An 18,883-nucleotide genomic window follows, 5' to 3' on the forward strand; every position below is an offset into this window, starting at 1 on the left:
AAGCACCCAGCAGTTTGCGATGGCCGGTCGGACTCTTTTCACGCGTTCTCGGAGGCGGGTGAGCACCTGCACGTAAAACTACGCATTCACAGTCTCCCCTAGTGGGACAAACTCCTTGTGAACCACTCCATGACGGTCGAAAAACACAATCATCATCGTTTTGATTTGCTCTTGCGAGCCTTTTTTGGACGTGGGGACGCGGAAGTGTGCCATTCCGCGGATTGTCTTTTCGTTTCGGGGCCATATTGAATAACCAACCCATGTTTCATCACCAGTTATCACCTTGTCCAAACAATTTTCATCTCGGTGCAAATTGGCTAACACTTCGGAAATGCGCACACGCGTTGCCTGTTGGTCGACACTCAGAATATTCGGCACCATCTTGGCGCACACCTTGCGCATGGCCAAATCCTGTGAAATAATGCGTTGGACGTTGGATGCAGACAGACCCAACTGGTCTGCAATTTCTTCACTGGTTAAGCGTCGGTCTGTGTTCAGCAGTGTCCTCACTCTGTCCACATTCGTGTCGGTTCTTGCCGTCGACGGCCGTCCGGAGCGATGGTCGTCTTCAACGAGCTCCCTACCCTCTTTAAACAACTAGTGCCACTCAAATACTGTGGAACGCCTTAAGGCAGTGTCCCCATGAGCCTGCTTGATCATATCGAGGGTCTCAGTTGCCGTCTTCCCGAGTTTCGCACAAAACTTCACGGAATAACGTTGCTCTAAATTCAGATTCATTTTGTTTTTCGACGCGGACAAAAAACTTGCTTCACTAAAAACGGTGTTCACTCAACTACAGCCCGCAGGTGACTGAGGTAGGTGTCGGTCTGTTGCTAAGAGCCCCCTCCACCTTACCCTGCCAGGCAGACCCCCCTCCACCGCTCGGTTCGCGCCAGAGAAAATCAGTCCTACCACTTTTGGGTGCGACCCTGTAAGTAGTTAAATATAGGAAGCAATCGATGCCTGAAGATTGTTATATCATTAGGGATGGGCGGGTTAATTTCGAGTAGTTGTAGGGAACGTAGTACTTTAGTAGGGCAAGGGGGAAGGATGGGGGGATAGAGAAACCCGGCAGCAGAATTAGTCTAGACTTAACCGTATTCTTATCTAACAGTAACGACCCAAGTTTCCACATTATCAGCAATCTTGGTTTATGTGTAGATGATACAATGATTCGCAGAGAGTTAAGGACACCGTCAGATTGCATGTTCACATATAATGAATTAGATTATATGTTGGACAAGGGGTAAGGAATGATGGCTAGAATATAATATCAGTAGACATGCAGCACCAAAGTTTTGAAATCAAAGACAAAATAAACAGGGCGTAAATCATAAAGCAGATTGGATTAGGTGAAGCATTTTAGAATAGATGTGATACTTTTTGTGTTACACGGCATCGAACCTTTCATGGGATGGCACACATCAGGGTTCAGTCATAAAGAAGCTAGGCTTCGTTGGATGGGTTACAGGGAAATATGATGAAAAATTTATAGAGAGGTTTTGCTACGCTTTAAGAGGGTCAATTTTGAAATATGAAGCAGGTGTTTAAGATTCGTAGGAGGACATAATAATTAAGGAATTTCAAAAATGTAAATTGAATACAATTTTTAAAAGAAATTGCTACGAGAGGAGAGAAAGCGTGACTGGTACGTTTAAGGTATTAGGTCGGGGTCCCCTTGACTATCGGAGAGACTAGGCAAGACTTAAAGACTTTTATAAATGCACAGGGAACCTCTTGCAACCCCAAGGGTATTATTTAGGCACCAAATAAATTGGAAGATACGACCAACGGGTGATAAAATAAGAGGGAGAAATGAACGCCGTCACAGATTAATTCAAACACTCATTATTCCCTCATGTAATACTCAATAATAAATTGAACCCAAGAATCCGCGTATACTAACTAAGATGAAATGTTAAATGATTTTCCCAAGACACTAATTATTCCATGCTGTATTTAGCCATTAATGTGCACCGCTGTTTTAGTGTATTAAATAACATGCATTAAAGTGAATGTAAGGACTAGTATGTCTTTATGTGTGACTGGTGCCTTTAACAACGGCCGCATCCCCTTGCGGCAGCTTGTGGGATATAATATTGTGTATCTGTAATACTTTTAGCGCAGAAGGCAAAATATTTGAAATAGATGATGACGACGCAATTTAAATGTATTCCATATAATTGAGTTTGTTTTTGCATTTGGAATTAAGATTGAAATAGATATGATAGAAGATTACAATTGATATGTTGCTTGAAAATATTAGCAATGTGATACAGAGTGTTGAGGGGCTGATACAACTGATCTTATTTTGTGGAAAATTCGAAGTATGAATATCCATGGCAAATATAGCGCGAAATGACAATGATAAGATGTACAACTGCCCTTTCCCACTTCTGTGACTTGGAAATTCATATTGGCTATGGCTAGTCCATTAGATGAGCTCCTTGGTGAAGAGTTATTTTCTCTCTATGCAAATTTTTTTATCCTTTCTTCGACATTTAAATCTGAAATGTACCCACCCTAAAAAAGTTTTCTTACTATACTGAGAACTCTTTTTCCTTTCTCTCTCGTCTTATGTTCTCTGAAATATTAAAAAAAATAAATAGAGCCATTAGATCATACAAATAAAGCTCTCTGATTACGGAGAGAGTCTAATGATTTAACGAGATAGTTTGTCGTTTTTACAGTGGAGCAAATGGTTCACGTACATCGTTCGCTTAACATAGCTTGCCGAACCTGTGTTTCGAACAAATTACATTAGCGTGTAGGGCGATTTAGACGTTTAACAAAAGTTCCTCTCTTAGAGTAATAGTCCTTATTGTTCCTCATGCATGTTTATCAATTCATGTCTGAGGACGCAACGATCTTCTATGCACAAGTTCTTGTATCTTAATGAGAGGCCAAAAACTCGTATTCCCAATCAACCACAAATAAAGACGCTAATGAAAGTTACCGTATCTGGCTTCTTAATGGATTGAATCTTTCACGGTTCACGCCATCATTTTACCATAAACTGTTGTATCCGCTTAACCATTTGTAATTTAAGGTAACTCACTCGTGAACGATAAGCTAAATTAACATTCGCCAACGGTGTTAATTGAATTTCCCCGATATCCTGTTTTAACGAGATCACCTTCATGAATATGAAAATGTTAAACGTGAAGAGGATTTCTATACATGATGAGCATAAGTATTCCTTAGTAACGAGCGACATGATTATTTTCAGTCATTTATAAGGAACTATAAACCTGTTTCAGTACCAATTAGATATTGTCAGGAATGAAAGTTGATCATTAATGAGAATCGGCAAGATTTTATGACACGGAGGCGAAGAAGATACCGAGGATAATATATTGCAGTTATTATACACAATTTTGTCACATTAAATCCAAAATTGTTGCCATTAATATTTTCTTACGTATTGTGAACTGGTTGACAGAATATCTTTGTAATGCCCTCTATTATCCTTCCTTTGATTTGGCAAGAAGCAGTCGCCGCTTTGCATATTTCGGTCGTTGTTATAAGGTGTTAATGAAAATCATCATCAAGCTACCTTATTCTTCCGTTTTAGGCTAGATTTTAGATAGGCCCTAGGATTGCACTCTGAGGTACTCTTTAAACCTCAACTAATGTGGCACAAATTGTTCTTAAACCCAACGCTAAATGTTACAATTCCAAATCAGATGGGTGCGAATTTTAAGAAGATTCTTTATCCGCATGCATTCGATATTAGATTATTCCTTACGGTTTCAAGAAACTTATAAATTTAGATACATATTTTAGTACCCTGCGAACCACCGTCAGGGTGTGCGGTATGGGGTGAATACATGCCAGGCTAATTTTGACCCGAAAATGACCCTACCGCGGTCAGACAATGTTATTCTGGTCCCTTATCGTTCAACAAGCTCATCTTCTAAGCCATATTTTTAGTTGCATAAGGGATTGACCAAGTGGAGGTAGAAAGAAATTATTTTTAACGCGATATTTTGTGTTAGACTGATGAAAAACAGCGCTTTGCCAAAATCTGTTGACAGCTAAGGTGCTAAGGTACCATATGCTAATGCTGTCCAGAATATACCTTACGTTTTGGTTTAGCGTGGAGGTGGGTACGGTTAAGGCCACCATTTTGGTGTCTAAACGTCTCTACACCCAGTACGCTTTCTTCTGTGACAGTTTGCAGACTGTGATATTTCTACTTTGATCACAGCGCTTAGCAGCGCACTCTTTAACAGCGCACAGCACAGTTAAAGAGTGCGCTGAAATAGAAAATCCCGCGAGCTGCATCACTGCCATTCATAGAAGGCTATGCCGAAGATGGTGACGCACTCATAGATCGCGTCATAACTTGGAATTAAATATGGGTAAAGTATGTCAATTGTTATACAAAAAGACAACCTATGGAATGGGGAAACACAGATTCTTCCAAGAAACCAAGAAAATGTTTGCAAACATAGTCAGCCAGAAAGATCATGGCCACTGTTATTTGGGACGGTTAGGGTGTGCTTCTGGTCGATTTTCTCGAACGTGGCTCAGCAATTTACTCGGAGGGATAATGCGAAATATTGAAAAAAATAAGGCGGGCGATACAAGACAAACGTCGGGCAAAACAGAGCTCAAAAGGTTTGTTTTTTTCACGACAAAGCATGTCCCTATACGGTTAATCGTACCCGAGAGCTCTTGGATCGATTTGGATGTGAGATGTTTGATCACCCGCTGTATTGTCCAGATCTGGCGGCGTGAAATTACCACCTCTTTTCAGCGATGAACGAGTGGCTTGCACAACAGCGGTCTGACAGTGACGCAGAATTGCATGTTGGTGTAAAGAATTGGTTGAAATGTAAGGCGGCAGATTTCTTCTGAGACGGGATTGAAAAGCTCGTGTATCGTTAAGGTAAATGACAACTATGTAGAAAAAAAATGTTAAGATTGTGCCCTTCAAATTTATATAATAAAACTTTGTCTTGTCACAAGGCTCATATTTTATTTTAAAACGTAAGTTGCTTATTGGACAACCCTCGTATTTCTCATCTTGGGTGAAAATAATTACTTACCAATGCATATAAAAATACGAGCCAAAATAATATTGGTTTCCCACGCATGACGTTTTAGCCGACGAGAGAAGAAATTTCGAGAATATTTTTTTAAAGTTGTTCTTCGGATACAATACATTCATTGTATATATATTTGTACAATAAATATACGTGCATACAATAGATTAGAAGGGAATCTCTTTAGCAGTGATGTTGAAAATGTATTATTACCCCCATCGTACTACGGTAGGAGAGGCCATGTTAATAAAATGAGACAGGCTAAGTGAAGAACAGATTTAAGATGTCATTTTTTCCAAGAACGATAACGGATCAGAATAACATTGCCCGGCCAAGGTAGGGTCATATTCGGATCAAAATTATTCCAATGTAAATTCACTCCCTTGCCATACACCCTAGCGGTGGCTTGCAGGGTACATAAATAAATTAAGAAAAATTATTTAACGATGACTAATTCCTCATTTTAGAATATATATCTTGGAAACATGAAACCTCAGCAGGTGGTTCCGTGAAATATTTATCGTTAAATATGTAAAACAATAAAAAATACTATCGATTAAAACCTCTCGTGATTCATTCCGTTTCGCTTAAGTTCAAAATCTTTCATCAAGCTCGTTCGTACAAGTTTTCTATCCACAACTTTGCTATCACGAAAATTGCGTTCCGCGAGATTAATCGAAAGTGTGACCTTTTCATTAGGGACGCTTCTGTCTAGCCAACCCCAGCCGAAGACTGCTGACTCATACACAAACGCACGCACACACGCTCTCTCTCTCTTTCACTATTTGGTATTTTTTATCTATTTCTCTCCTCTCTCTGCCTCCGTCATGGTTTCTTATTGTCCCTCTGCCTTCGTTCCTCGAAGGTGGCACGGCCCCATCCACTCATCGAAACTACTTTGCCCAGCGAGAGAACCTAGAGTGGGGAAGACGAATGGGGTGTGTTGGAGGGTTTTCCTGCCGTCGACATCCGTTTCCTTCACACACAATGGAGTACTTGTCGGTTGACCCCATGACATTTGGGGCCACCACCTTGCCCGCCGCCACACCTTCTGTCAGCCGCGTTAATGTGTAAATTCTGTCCGTCGGAAGAGCGGGCGATCGAAAATATGCATTAAAAAACCTTTTTTAAGTGGTGGGATCGGAAAATATCCTTCGACGGACGCGATTACTCTCAAGGAATTCTGCATAATCGCAAGTACGTTTCGGCGATAAAATTCAGAATTCACGAGATGTAGAGACGAGCAGTATATATTTCTTTACTCTCAAGAGTTTCGAATGGAACTTCCTCCTTATCAAGGACGTAAATGTGAGAAAACCGTTTCGTCCATTTACATGAAATCTCTCGTTGTACGGCATAGTCCTTAAAAACGACTCCGGCTCGATGTGATACGGTCGTCCAACACTATTATCAATCCTTTGTCTGAAGTCGAAGGGATGGAACTTTAATGCTGGAGTTATATCCTTCTGTGATATAAATGTTTAAAGTACGGGGAATATGTGGACAAGCTAACAAAGAATAAGGGTTTATTAAAATTGGCAATTAGAATTAAACTTAAAAAAGTGCGTGGTGATGAATTTTTGGAAAACTAGCAATTACCTCTCGAGCGCCAACTTCATCGGAAAAAACCGAAATGGATTGTGTAGACTCAATTAAATACTTAGGTGGGACCCTCATTCACGATCTATCCTGGGTGAAATACATACGGAGAATATGTAGAAAAGCTTACAAAACATTAGGATTTATTAGAAGGGCACTTGGTAAAGGTGATGAAAAGGTCAAAGGGAAATGTAATCTTTCGCTGGTTAGGTCTCATTAAGAATATCCTGTAAGTTTATGGGATCCTGACGAAGTTAGATTGATTGCCGAATTGCATCGCGTGCAGCGTAGAGAAGCTAGATTTGTAAAACTTTGTTATGATAAACTTAGTGGCATATGCAAAATATGAGAGCAGCTAGAATGAGAATCACTAACGGAGCGGGGGTTGAATTACAGATTGAAACTCTTGCATAAATTGAAAGGAAATCTCTTCAGCAATTAGGTTAAACATGTGTTATTTCCCCCATCGTACTATGGTAGGAGAAATTATGCTAATAAAATAAGAGAGATTAAGTGAAAACAGATAAATTTAGAATGTCATACGAACGATACGGGATCAGAATAACATCATTCGACCGCGGTAGGGTCATATTCGGGTCAAAATTAGTCTGGTGCGTCCCCTTCTGCCACACAACCTAGCGGTGGGCTTGCAGAGTACTAAAAAAATTGAAAACTTTGACAGATATCGCAAATCGAAATGGGAAAATAGAGCAAGTTAATATTTCATGTGCCTGGACAGCAGTTCAATTTGAAATGTCAGAATTTTGATCGACATCAAGCGAAAAAAACTCCAGCTAAGATGGTGTTTATGGAGAGGTAAGTGCTATTTCAAAATAAGCAGATGGTGGAAACAAATACCCCTGTTAGCATAGAGAAATTGGACTAACGAAGAAAAATAGAAGGGTTCTCTGAGACATGGTGCTATAGAGAAGAATGCTGAAGGTTTAATGAATTAAGGAAGTAAGGAACGAAGAAGTGCAATACATAAAGGAGCTGACGAGGAAAGGAGCATGTGAAGAGAACCCTTGGGCAAAGAAAAACTAGAGGGATAGAAGTAGTTCGTAATAAAAGGGGAAGTTTAAAGGAAAAGTCCGTGAGGAAGACCAAGGGATAAGTACATAGGACAAATTAAGAAATGCGTTTAACAGAGAATCTATCATGGGATAATGAAATAAAGACTGAATAGAGAAATAAAAGGGCTGCAGTAAAGCAAACTAAGGGTTTAAATGTGCATCATGACAGGTATTTTATGAATAATAAGCTATAGTGATAGTCATAAAGTATGAATAAAATTGGAGATAAGGTTGGTGAAGTGGGTAGTGTACTAGCTTAACAAAAGGACCGGGGTTCGACATTGGGTAGTTTTAAGCTTTTGCAGGGGTATCCCGATCCCTGTATGGGATGCCATATGAAGAGTACTTTGAGTGGAGTACACCGTCCGTCGGATGGGACGTTATATTTTGTGACCACTTGGCGCCTTTCATTACTAGAATTAGGTAATGCTGGAGCTGTGTTTCTCTCCATCCATCCATCTTCCATTCCCCGAAGTTTCCACCTCCACCATATTACCCAGCTATCCCTTCTGGCGCGAATGACCTCATACGTCGATCGCGATTCCTTATTTCTACTACTACTAACTCAATCCAACAACTGGGATTCAGGGCAGCCTATAGACTTAATACATTCACAAAATAAGAGAAACTATAGCCTATTTTTTGAGGTCGGTTAGTTTTACGAAGGCATTGATGGGAGTACTACAAAAAAGGGAAGTGATGCATGGAGTAGAACAACGAATAATACAGATAAACAAGTGAATGAAGCAAGATCTAATAAAGAATTACGATAGGTAAGGGATAGTAGGAATAGATGAGATGGAATAGAATAGATTAAAGGCCGCTCTTAATCCAAAATATGTTTACCGCTGATGAAGACTTCTACCTTTCGTTAACCCACTTTGGGATTTTGATATCTTTGTTGTACTCATTTAAAATATACAACGTGAAAATCACAAGTCTTATCTTCTCGAATAATGTTTTCATGGATGGATATCAATCACACGGGATACAATTTGAAATGCTATTCCGGCTGGCTCGTTTTTCTCCTGTACATATCAATTTTGAATGCAAGGATGCAGATTGATAATGTAAATAAACATGAGACGCAGTGAAATACTTAGCAGCCTGGAATAACAAGCAGTATTTCATAACGCTTTTCGTGCCGTCACTCTCTCGTTGAAGGAATCATGGGGTCTTTGACTTCCGAGAAAAGCTTGCGACTACGTCCAAGCGTCATGCACGTTGGATGCTGTTTAGATTTGCAATCTTCGTGACCTAGCAGCTCCGGATTGCGCGGAATAACCTAGATTATCATTTCACGACCACCGAGACAGAGCCAATCTTCATTAGAACACAAGTTGAATCTAGCAAAAGTCACGGGGCCAAACGGTTCCATGGCAAACGATCTTTCGAGTCAGTCGAGAATACTACCTTGATCAAAAAGTTCCCGGAATTTATTCAGAAAATTAAAAATACAAGTTTATTCATCTAAATCTATATTGTCCCCTTCAAAGTAATCCCCATCGACTACAACACACTTATGCCAGCGCTTGATCCAATCCTCGAAACATTTTTTATATTCGATTTTCGGTATGTCCATCAGTGCTTCCTGCGATTTTTCCATTACTTCCTCTCGGCTGCTAAAACGCGTTCCCCGTAATGGTTTTTTAACTCGATTGAACAGAAAGAAGTCACAGGGAGCCAAATCAGGTGAATTCGGTGGCTGTTGGATGGTATTTGTTGCATTTTTCGTCAAAAAATTACGAATAATGATAGCACTGTGCGACGGTGCGTCATCATGGTGCAAAATCCACGAGTTTTCTGCCCACATTTCTGGTCTCTTTCGGCGAATTGCTTCACGCAAACGTCTCATAACGCCCAAATAATACTCTTTGTTTACTGACTGGCCTTCTGGCAAAAATTCATGATGCACTACACCATTGTAATCCATGAAAACCGTCAGCATTGCCTTCTTTTTTGACTGAAAACGACGTGGTTTTTTTGGTCTCGGCTCATTTGGTGAACGCCATTCACTTGCCTGATGTCTGGATTGCGTGTCGTACTCATAAACCCACGTCTCGTCTCCAGTAATGATCCTTTTGATGAATGTGGGATCGGATTCAGCCTCGCAAATCATGTCTTTTGCGACGTCAACACGGTCTCTTTTTTGCATGAAATTGAGGTCTTTTGGCACCAACTTTGCTGCTACACGACGGAAACCCAAATCATTAACCACAATGTCTTGGGCGGATCCATAGGCAATGTTCAAGTCCTCCGCTATTTCTCTGATGGTTAATTTGCGGTTATTGACCAACATTTCTTTTACTTTATCAATTTTTTCACCGACTTTCGATGTCGATGGTCTGCCACTGCGTTCATCATCTTCGATTGACTCACGACCACTTCTGAACCGCTCGTGCCACTGGTAAACGACCGTTTTTTTTAGAGAATCGTTGCCGAAACACTTTTCCAACATTTCCAACGTCCGTGCGCAACTAAATCCGTTTTTTACGCAAAATTTAATACAAGTTCGTTGTTGCAAATTTAAATCCATTTCTGAAATTGTAAAAAATCGCCAACACACACAGAGATAGATGTACTCTTGGCTACGTAACTTTTGCAAATGTCAAGTTATGACACTAAGATTTAAAGGGAATATCAACAACAGATACAACAGATGTACCAATTTAACAAAAAAAACAGAACTCAAATCGGAACGATGGGAGCGCCACACGGTGGTTATTCCGGGAACGTTTTGATCAAGGTAGTAATTGCATTCCATTCGCTGAGAATTTCGCGTTTGATTTCCAGCCGTTTTGGAGTCTAAACTCTAAATTAACGGATTCCATATTCGGTCACTATGGGAAAAGAACTCCAAAGTGCAAATAAAAAGAGACGTTTCAGGCGTGATGAGGTGGAATATCATAGTTAATTAAAAATTGGCAATTTTCCACAAAATAAAATTTATTAATGCAACTGGTTTCAATGCAACTACATGGACCTGACGATGATGTAGTTAAATTGAAACCAGTCGCATTAATAAATTTGATTTTGTGGAAAATTGCCAATTTTTAATCCAGAGTGCAAGTTTAGCAGAGAACATCTTTAAACTGAGAACAAAATTTTACAATGTGTAAACTTCACCAAATCAATTGAAAATCCTTCTTAAATATTACATAGTTTGCATATCCTACCTTAATAAGTCATCGCGTGATAAATTTTCTTCCTTCTCATCGTACCTTTTTCGTCACATTAATATTTTTAATTGTATAAAGTATTTCACTACAAGTCACCCGCTCATTGCACATTAAATTCTAAGCTCTGTCACCTTTGGTCTAGTATAGCCTCTTTTTTCAGGAATAGATGATCATACCTTCGTCTTTTCACCGTCAATTGTAAAAAATCGGCATCTTAATATATGCGTAAAATATTCTAATCAGTTTATCAGCAAAATCGATTTTATCAAGAAAATATCCCCAAGGAATTTTCACCCAAAAGTTTTACTTTATCGGATCTTATTATATTATTTCCTATTTTTATTTGTTTAAAATTGTTAGATACGTGTTTAATTCCTAACTACAATACAAGGGTCATATTATCTTTCTTCTATAGAGTTAACTGCTATAGATAAATTTGTTCCAATTAGTAAAATCGTCTCATGGATAACAATTCCGTCAACACCTTTAAAAAAAACCCCACTGAACCACCTTGGCCAATCTAACAAAGGTTGAATAATTAAAAATAATAATTTTCTTCACATTTTTCCCTGCAAAGTCAAAATTTTGCTGAAAACTGCAACTTTGTTGAAAGCCGAAAATTTCCCCATTAAATGTACTGCCTCAATCCCTGCACCGATCTATGAGAATGTTACTCGCCTTTGGTTATAGTTGGGCTCAAATAGGTGCTGTGGTTAGTGCTTGACACGCCGGAGGTCAGGTTTTGACTGCAGGTGGTGGCAAATGATTTCAGTGTTTTTCCCGATTCCTACTTGGCTAGTGTGGATTCACCCCTATCCGCACCCCCTAGCCGTGTAATGCAATGTAATATGTGGGTGTGGATAAATGCCGTGTAGATATTACACTCCAAGTATATTACGCCGACCGTCGGATGTAACGTTAGTTCGATGACTCCTTTGACGACTTGTTTCCTGTAGAGTAGACTAATACCGGTATTTCCTGTTTCCCCCTCTCTCTCTCTCTCTCTCTCTCTCTACCCATTTTACCCTAATAATTTCCAGAAAATATCCAACCTCTACCATCTTACCCACAGATCCTCTTAACGGCACACATGGATTCATCTCTAGGTCTTCGACAACAATAACAACGCCATAGTAATGCTTAAGTTTCCATCCGCAGCTATGAAAACCAACCTCCAAATTGATTTCGGTGGAATAAAATTATCTATATGTTGAACTCCATTAAACATAATTTAAAGTATGTGCGAGTTATTTCCCACGCCAGGATTGACCTTAACTAAATCACAAATAAATAAATTTCAATTCCATAAAATATACCAGGACCTATCAGAAAGTAACCTCCGTTATGTCGTAAAAAATACACCGGAATAGATACAGAAAATTTATTATTTTCATCTCAAAACTACATATCTCTACTACTTTATACACATTCGTCAAACAGATTTAAACATATATCATATCTCTGAACTAGCTTTCAAATTCCTTCTGCATGAAATTCTGCCTCGTGAGTTTGCAGCCAACCGATGATGGCAACTTGAAGTTCCTCGTCGAGACGAGTACAAAACATTTAGTAGCCTAACTTTTCAATCGTATTACTAGGCCACAGGGTCGTTGAAATCTGAGGACAACTTTCTAAAGATTACAGATATCGCAAAACGCCGATTTTTACGAACTTTTCGTCAATTTTCAGAAGCAGTTCATTTTTCACCCCAGACGGGCGGCCACTTCCGTCTTCATCCTGAACATTTATGTTCACTCTTAAACGATCGACAACACTGACGCACAACTCTTTGTCACTCCTTACTCTTGGTCCGTATAGAATACAAATTTCCCGATAAATATCAGCATCTTTGAAGTTTTTTTTCAGTAAAAACCTTATCACTGAACGAACTTCACATTTGGCGGGAATTGCAATTGTATTGTTCATTTTGACTCGCAAAGGACAAGCAGCGTGACCTTTTAACTGCTGCAGATCGAGGCGTACTGACCTACTGTGTGGAGAAATACAGAGACCATTCGGCTCCCTCCACTAATTCTCACGCTACACGAAAACGGACGTTACTTTTTGAACTGCCCTGGTATTTTCATTCTCACTCAAGTAGGGAATAGGTATGACATTACTTTGAAATGTGAGGATTTGCGTCATGGTATGAACGCGTTCTTTCTTAAATAAGAGATCATAGCTATATATTTCGAAGAAGAAACGAGGGAGAAAAACATACTGTCTGGAATTTGTGAACTTTTTCGGCACGAACCCCTTTTCCCTTTTAGAACCATCTTCCCGGCGGGGCGTGACGGTTGTCGGAACAGCACACTCCTTCACGCTTGCCAGCGCGAAACATAATTTCCTTTTTTTATATAAATAAGCAAACTGAAAACCTGTTACTATTTAATTTTCTCCAGCAAACGGACCCAAATTTGAATTCGTCTCAAGAAATGCCGGATGAAGTCGGCTCTTCTTGAGTTTTCCTGGAAAAAATCGCTAGAATCACCGTGATAATAGAGTGCCTTATCCTTTATTCAATTTATACTATATGGCACATATTTAAATTTCGCCGGATGCATTCGTGGTCACGAGATTTCTCATATTTATTCTGTGTGATTGAAATCGTAATGTTTTTATTTCATGCGCGTGAACACGTTTGGCCAACATATCCTTGAAGGCTAGGATAAGGAGGGTAATGGAGTTTCATAATTTAAAAAATTCTACTTCAAGTTTTTTTATATTTTTTCCTGGTGATGTTACGTGGACTAACCAAGAAGGCTATATTATGAAATCTCTAGAAGATAATGCTCCTTAGATGTATGACATTTTAATAATTGTTATAATTTTTTTTAAAAACACTCCTATGTCACTACTCCTAATTTCCTCACTCAGTTTGATGCAAGTTTTCACCATTAACCAAGCATGTGTGTATGATACCTTCACTATTCAACATCACCTAAATTTGCCATTTAAACTAATTTCTCATTTCACTTGTTTGCCACATTTCTTGCCTTCAGAGCAATTGCAAAATTTGCTCATTCGCTTAACTTTCAGTCCAAGTGATTCTTTACGAACATCTCTCCATCGATATTTTCCATTCGATTTTTTTATTTATTGCATCAAATTTCTCAGTTAAAATTTCTCATGGAAAATTAGATACCATTTACAAAAGACTAGAGGGTCCTTTTTAATCTTATAATTATGAAACTGCGCGAGTTCATTCGCAGGAAGTAACATGAAATTGTTTTTTGAAGAAACAGTAACAAATCTGGTATATGGTGCATTAATCATAATTGTGCGAATTAAGCAATATTCGGCTTAAGATTGAGAATAACAGTTATGATTCAATCTTTTAAAAAAAGTCTTGGTATTGACTTCAGAAACTAGAAACAAAATTGTGTGAAAAATGAATCCGATTAAATGATTTCGATCGCGTCAATTACTATACAAGTCAATCTCACTCCTTCTTTCATAAGGAACTTATAAAGTCTAAAAATAATTATTCACCAGAAGTGCATGGGAATGTAAGGTGAAAAATGAAATTAAGGTGCTACTATAGCTCTGACCAACATTTGGTATATTATTTGGCCAGCGCTTATAAGTTATAAGTGAGGATTAATGTAAAATTTTAATGTGACATGACGGTAACCCCACGAAAAGTAGTCACAAGAAGAATGCAAACTAGAATAAAAATATCGAACTAGGCCTTTATGACACAGAGCAGGCACAAGGTTCATAATGTTGATACTATTGGAATTTATTTCGCTAGGAAAAGCAGATACCCGCATAAATCCATGGAGAAATAGATTCCTCTCTGAGCAGCCGTAGAAAATTTCAGCTGGGGGTGACTTCGAACGAGCTAGGAATCTCTCTCCTCATTTACCAAATAACGATCGCACCATAACAATATCTAAGTACCTCATCAATCTTATGGAATGAATGTTTCCATTTCCCTGTTTGCTTTTGATGAGCAATTAGAGGAGTAAATTCATGACTACAGGAACTAGGTAATTAAGTATGTACTCTAACAACCCCTCGTAATGTCCAAGTGGCAACTCGTGAGGTATGAAGAAGTGCTGCTAATTAAGCATCTTCGAAACTTACAAAGTTTTCAGTTGTAGTGACATCAAAATTCTTCTCCAATGTTTTAATCGAGAGTTCCTTTCTCTTTCATGGGAATCCATTCCATCAATAACGTTTTCTCTCTTTAAGATAAATCTTTTGGGGTCGCAGTTCCAAATACAATGTATCAGAGTCCGTCCTAATGGTTTTCCAACGCATCCAATTGATACTTTTTGAAATTGACTGCGAGGATTGATTATCACATATTTCATTGCACTAAACTGAAATATAAAGAAACAAATGCTATAATTGCAACTATCTTTTTCTTGACTTTGCGGTAACCAATTGCAACTAATCCATTGGAAACTTTCGCAGAACCAGAGTTAAAAAGAACACACGACTCGAGTTTCAGTGCATAGGTACGATTATTAGGCGAGGGAAAGGAAAAAAGCAGCTCTTTTATAATTAGAAATTTTTATTCTAGAGTTTAAAAAAGGAATTGGTGCCCCCGAAGTGACCATTGCCAATAAATTACCCCTTCCTTGTAGCAGTTGAATAGTACCTTCTCCCTTCCTTGCTGAAAATAAATGCGGAGAAAATTCATGCCTCCAGAAACTAAATAATTAAAGTGTAACAATCATTGTCTCTTTGGCCTCACCTAGTGATGTAGATTTAGATGATGTTGTTAATGCTTTGTAACGTGGGTCATGTAACTCTAAATCTGTATTTCATTAAGATTTTTCAACATTAAATAAAAAAACGAATGCATGTTTGAGTGGGTGATAGAATTGAAATTAAATGCTTACTAGAAATTATTTGAAATGATTTTTTAAAAATAAAAATGATTTCCTTCATGTAAAAAAGTTAAAAACATTAAAAAAAAATATGTGGAAATTATCCGTGTTTCATACCCACCTAAAGGAAAAGGTTATATCAAGCAGATTGATCGAAATTGAACCAAAAGAAGGTTAGTTTAGACCAATATCGGTCAGTTCAAAAATCGGTCGCGCCCGACGAAATCGAACGCTTTCCCCCACATCGGTCACTTTCCATCACCAACTGAGCGCCTGGAAAACTATCGCGCACCCAGAAATCTATAAATTCGAAACCCACAGAAATGAGTGTCGAGACCACGGGAATAACCCAATCAGAGGGCTTCCAAAAATTACGTGATTCCGATCTCGGGAGAGATAGAGAGATAGATCGAAAGAAAGAAAACATGAGGTTCGATTCTCCGAACGGTTTACGAAACGTCCCATTTCGTACCGCAGTGGAAAGAGGACAATTTTTTTGCTCCATGGAAACACTATGAGAGAGGGTGACTCTCTATACCTACACTTTTATATAACTTTTTTTTTCGAAAAAATCTATCTCCCCTTCCTTCTATCTCTCTCGCTTTCTCGTGTACGCTTTACACGCCTTAAGGTGCTGGAAAAACGTGCCTTTTGTCGACACTATTTTGCGAGCTGTCATATCCTCACGTGTATTAATAAAAAAAATCAAGATGCCGGAAATTCCGTGGAAGAACTTCCAGAACTTCAATAGAGGTGGACAGATCTGCAACTCTCCTGAGTGGCTGTCAGGGGGTTCTCATCTAGCCTCTGGCGCAACTTTTCCTATGTACTCGTACTTTGCGACTCAGGTGAGATGGTTAAAGTTTATAGACTTAACCCCCAGTCCAAGAGCCGAACATTTTAGCTGAGCAGTGAAACACAATGGCAGATATATTATAAAAGAGATGCGGGAGGAATTCGGAAGTTTGGATGGATGAATTGAACTAGGAAAAGTTTTGATTTAATAATGGAATGGGTGAAAACTAAAGATTGTGACATCCTCGGATAGAAAATTGACAATGGCTTGAGAAAAAATAAAAAAATGGATTTAGAATGCTTCAGAGCCGCTTTAATGAGAAAAAAATATTTTTAGTTTTTTTCCTATAAAAAATTTGGCCTTATTCGTGCAGATATTTCGTAAACACTCTCTAGTTGAACTAATAGCTGCTTTCCAATTGCACAATATAAGGTATTACTTTCGGTTCAAATTGTACCCTTGCTACCTAGGTCGGAATGGTGGAAATTTTTTTATTCTAATGGTTGGAGCGATGATTGCAGGTGTTTTAATCGTTCATCATTCACCTGATTGATGTAAATTCAATTACGTTGTTCATCATTTGCCTGATTGATATGAATTATTTATTTAATTATGTTGAAAAAAAAGTGAATATCAGGGTACATGGAATTGAAGGAATAACAATATAAGAATTTCCATGGATGAGAAATTATTCTTCTGCTGGATAGAGAAATACAACTCTACCTACTGAAAACTTCATTTACTGACTGTCAAATGCCCATCACCCTGGACACAAGCGACAGGAAAAGAGAAGACTGAACAATATAAGGGAGGTATAGAGAAATAGTGTAGAAGAATGAATTTAATGTGGCCATAGTCCGTTCCTAACCGACAAAGTTTGGGTAGCATGAGAATACGGAGGCAAAATGAGAATATTGATGAAATATTTATGTACGAATGAGCAATCCCATTGACATTAGTGGCAAAAAACTACTCTCTACTCTCATAGATACTAAACAACATTCAACGCGGAAAAGATAAAATCGTTCCTTGAGTGAAAAATTACAATAAAATGCATCGAATGACATTTCGAATAGGATGAAAATTGTTGGAATAACATCCATGACACATATAAATATATGTTTATTATATATATATATATATATATATATATATATATATATATATATATATATATATATTATAATACTTAAAAAACACAAGTTCCTCGACTGATTGTGGGGGATAGGTATGTGATCGTAAAAACAATGCTCTCGTTCTGGCCAAAATAATGAAATGACCAAAATATTTCACTATGGCTATGGGTGTAATTTATATGATTTTAGGGAGGGAAACAGTAGTAGAATGATAGAGAGAGTGGTCGAGGGGTTGGTGTGGAAGGTTTGTGCGCACTTGAGAGCAGCCTCCAATCCTTCGAAGCAAGACGACCGCTGCCGAAGGGGCGGCGACCGCCACCACACCCATCGCCCTTACCGCTTACAACACCCCCCGCAACAAACCTTCCCGCGCACGCTCGAAAACGTTTCCGCTCCACCGCCCATCATCTATCCACCCGCAACAACCCCCTCCTCCGAGGGAGAATGCGAGTTACCGCGGTGGTCCGGCACGATGCGCGGGAGCGGGTGAAGGTATACAACATACACAACAAACAATGCGATTCGTTTTCGCCTCCGTAGCTCGGGTACTCTGAGAGTAAATAAGAAATTTAAAAAAAATCTTTCGATGTATAGATGGATGTATAAAGAAGGAGGAGGTAAATGGAACTCCTAAACTTCGAACGCGATTCTTATTCTCCGAGAGTGTCTCGCTTCGATTCCCGCATACGTTGCTGGCACCATATTTGAGCCGAAGGAGTCTCCTAGGTGGGGAAAGGAAAAAAATGTGTATCGCGAACGCGTCACCCACGCGTGGTGTAGTGGACTGGATGATTGACGTTCGCACTTCCGTGATTTTCACCGAATAAATTGAGCGTGTCCATTTTTTTTCTGCGACAAAAGATCATTGAGACTTGGTCAACAAAGGGTGCTCCACGATTGCCATTACATCACATAGCACTTAAAGGAATTCCATTGCCTCCCGGACAGGAGAAAGTGCAGAACTTCTTATGTTATTTTTGAAAATCCATTATTTTAAATATATTTTTTGCTATGGTAAAATGTGTCATGGAAATTTAGTTAAATGGATCAGAAAAAATTGAAATCGTTGGTCTTTTGCAATAACAAATATCCTGGGAAAATATCAGATTGGAATATTCTACTTTTTTAAACGCGCAGAAAAACTATTAGGGTACACAAGATAGCTTTTAATTCATCAAAAGGCTACCTTGTAATGATTTACGTTTGGA

Source organism: Hetaerina americana, unplaced genomic scaffold (assembly GCF_022747635.1).
Source record: "Hetaerina americana unplaced genomic scaffold, ioHetAmer1.1.p SCAF_1, whole genome shotgun sequence".
In the NCBI taxonomy this organism is placed as follows: domain Eukaryota; kingdom Metazoa; phylum Arthropoda; class Insecta; order Odonata; family Calopterygidae; genus Hetaerina; species Hetaerina americana.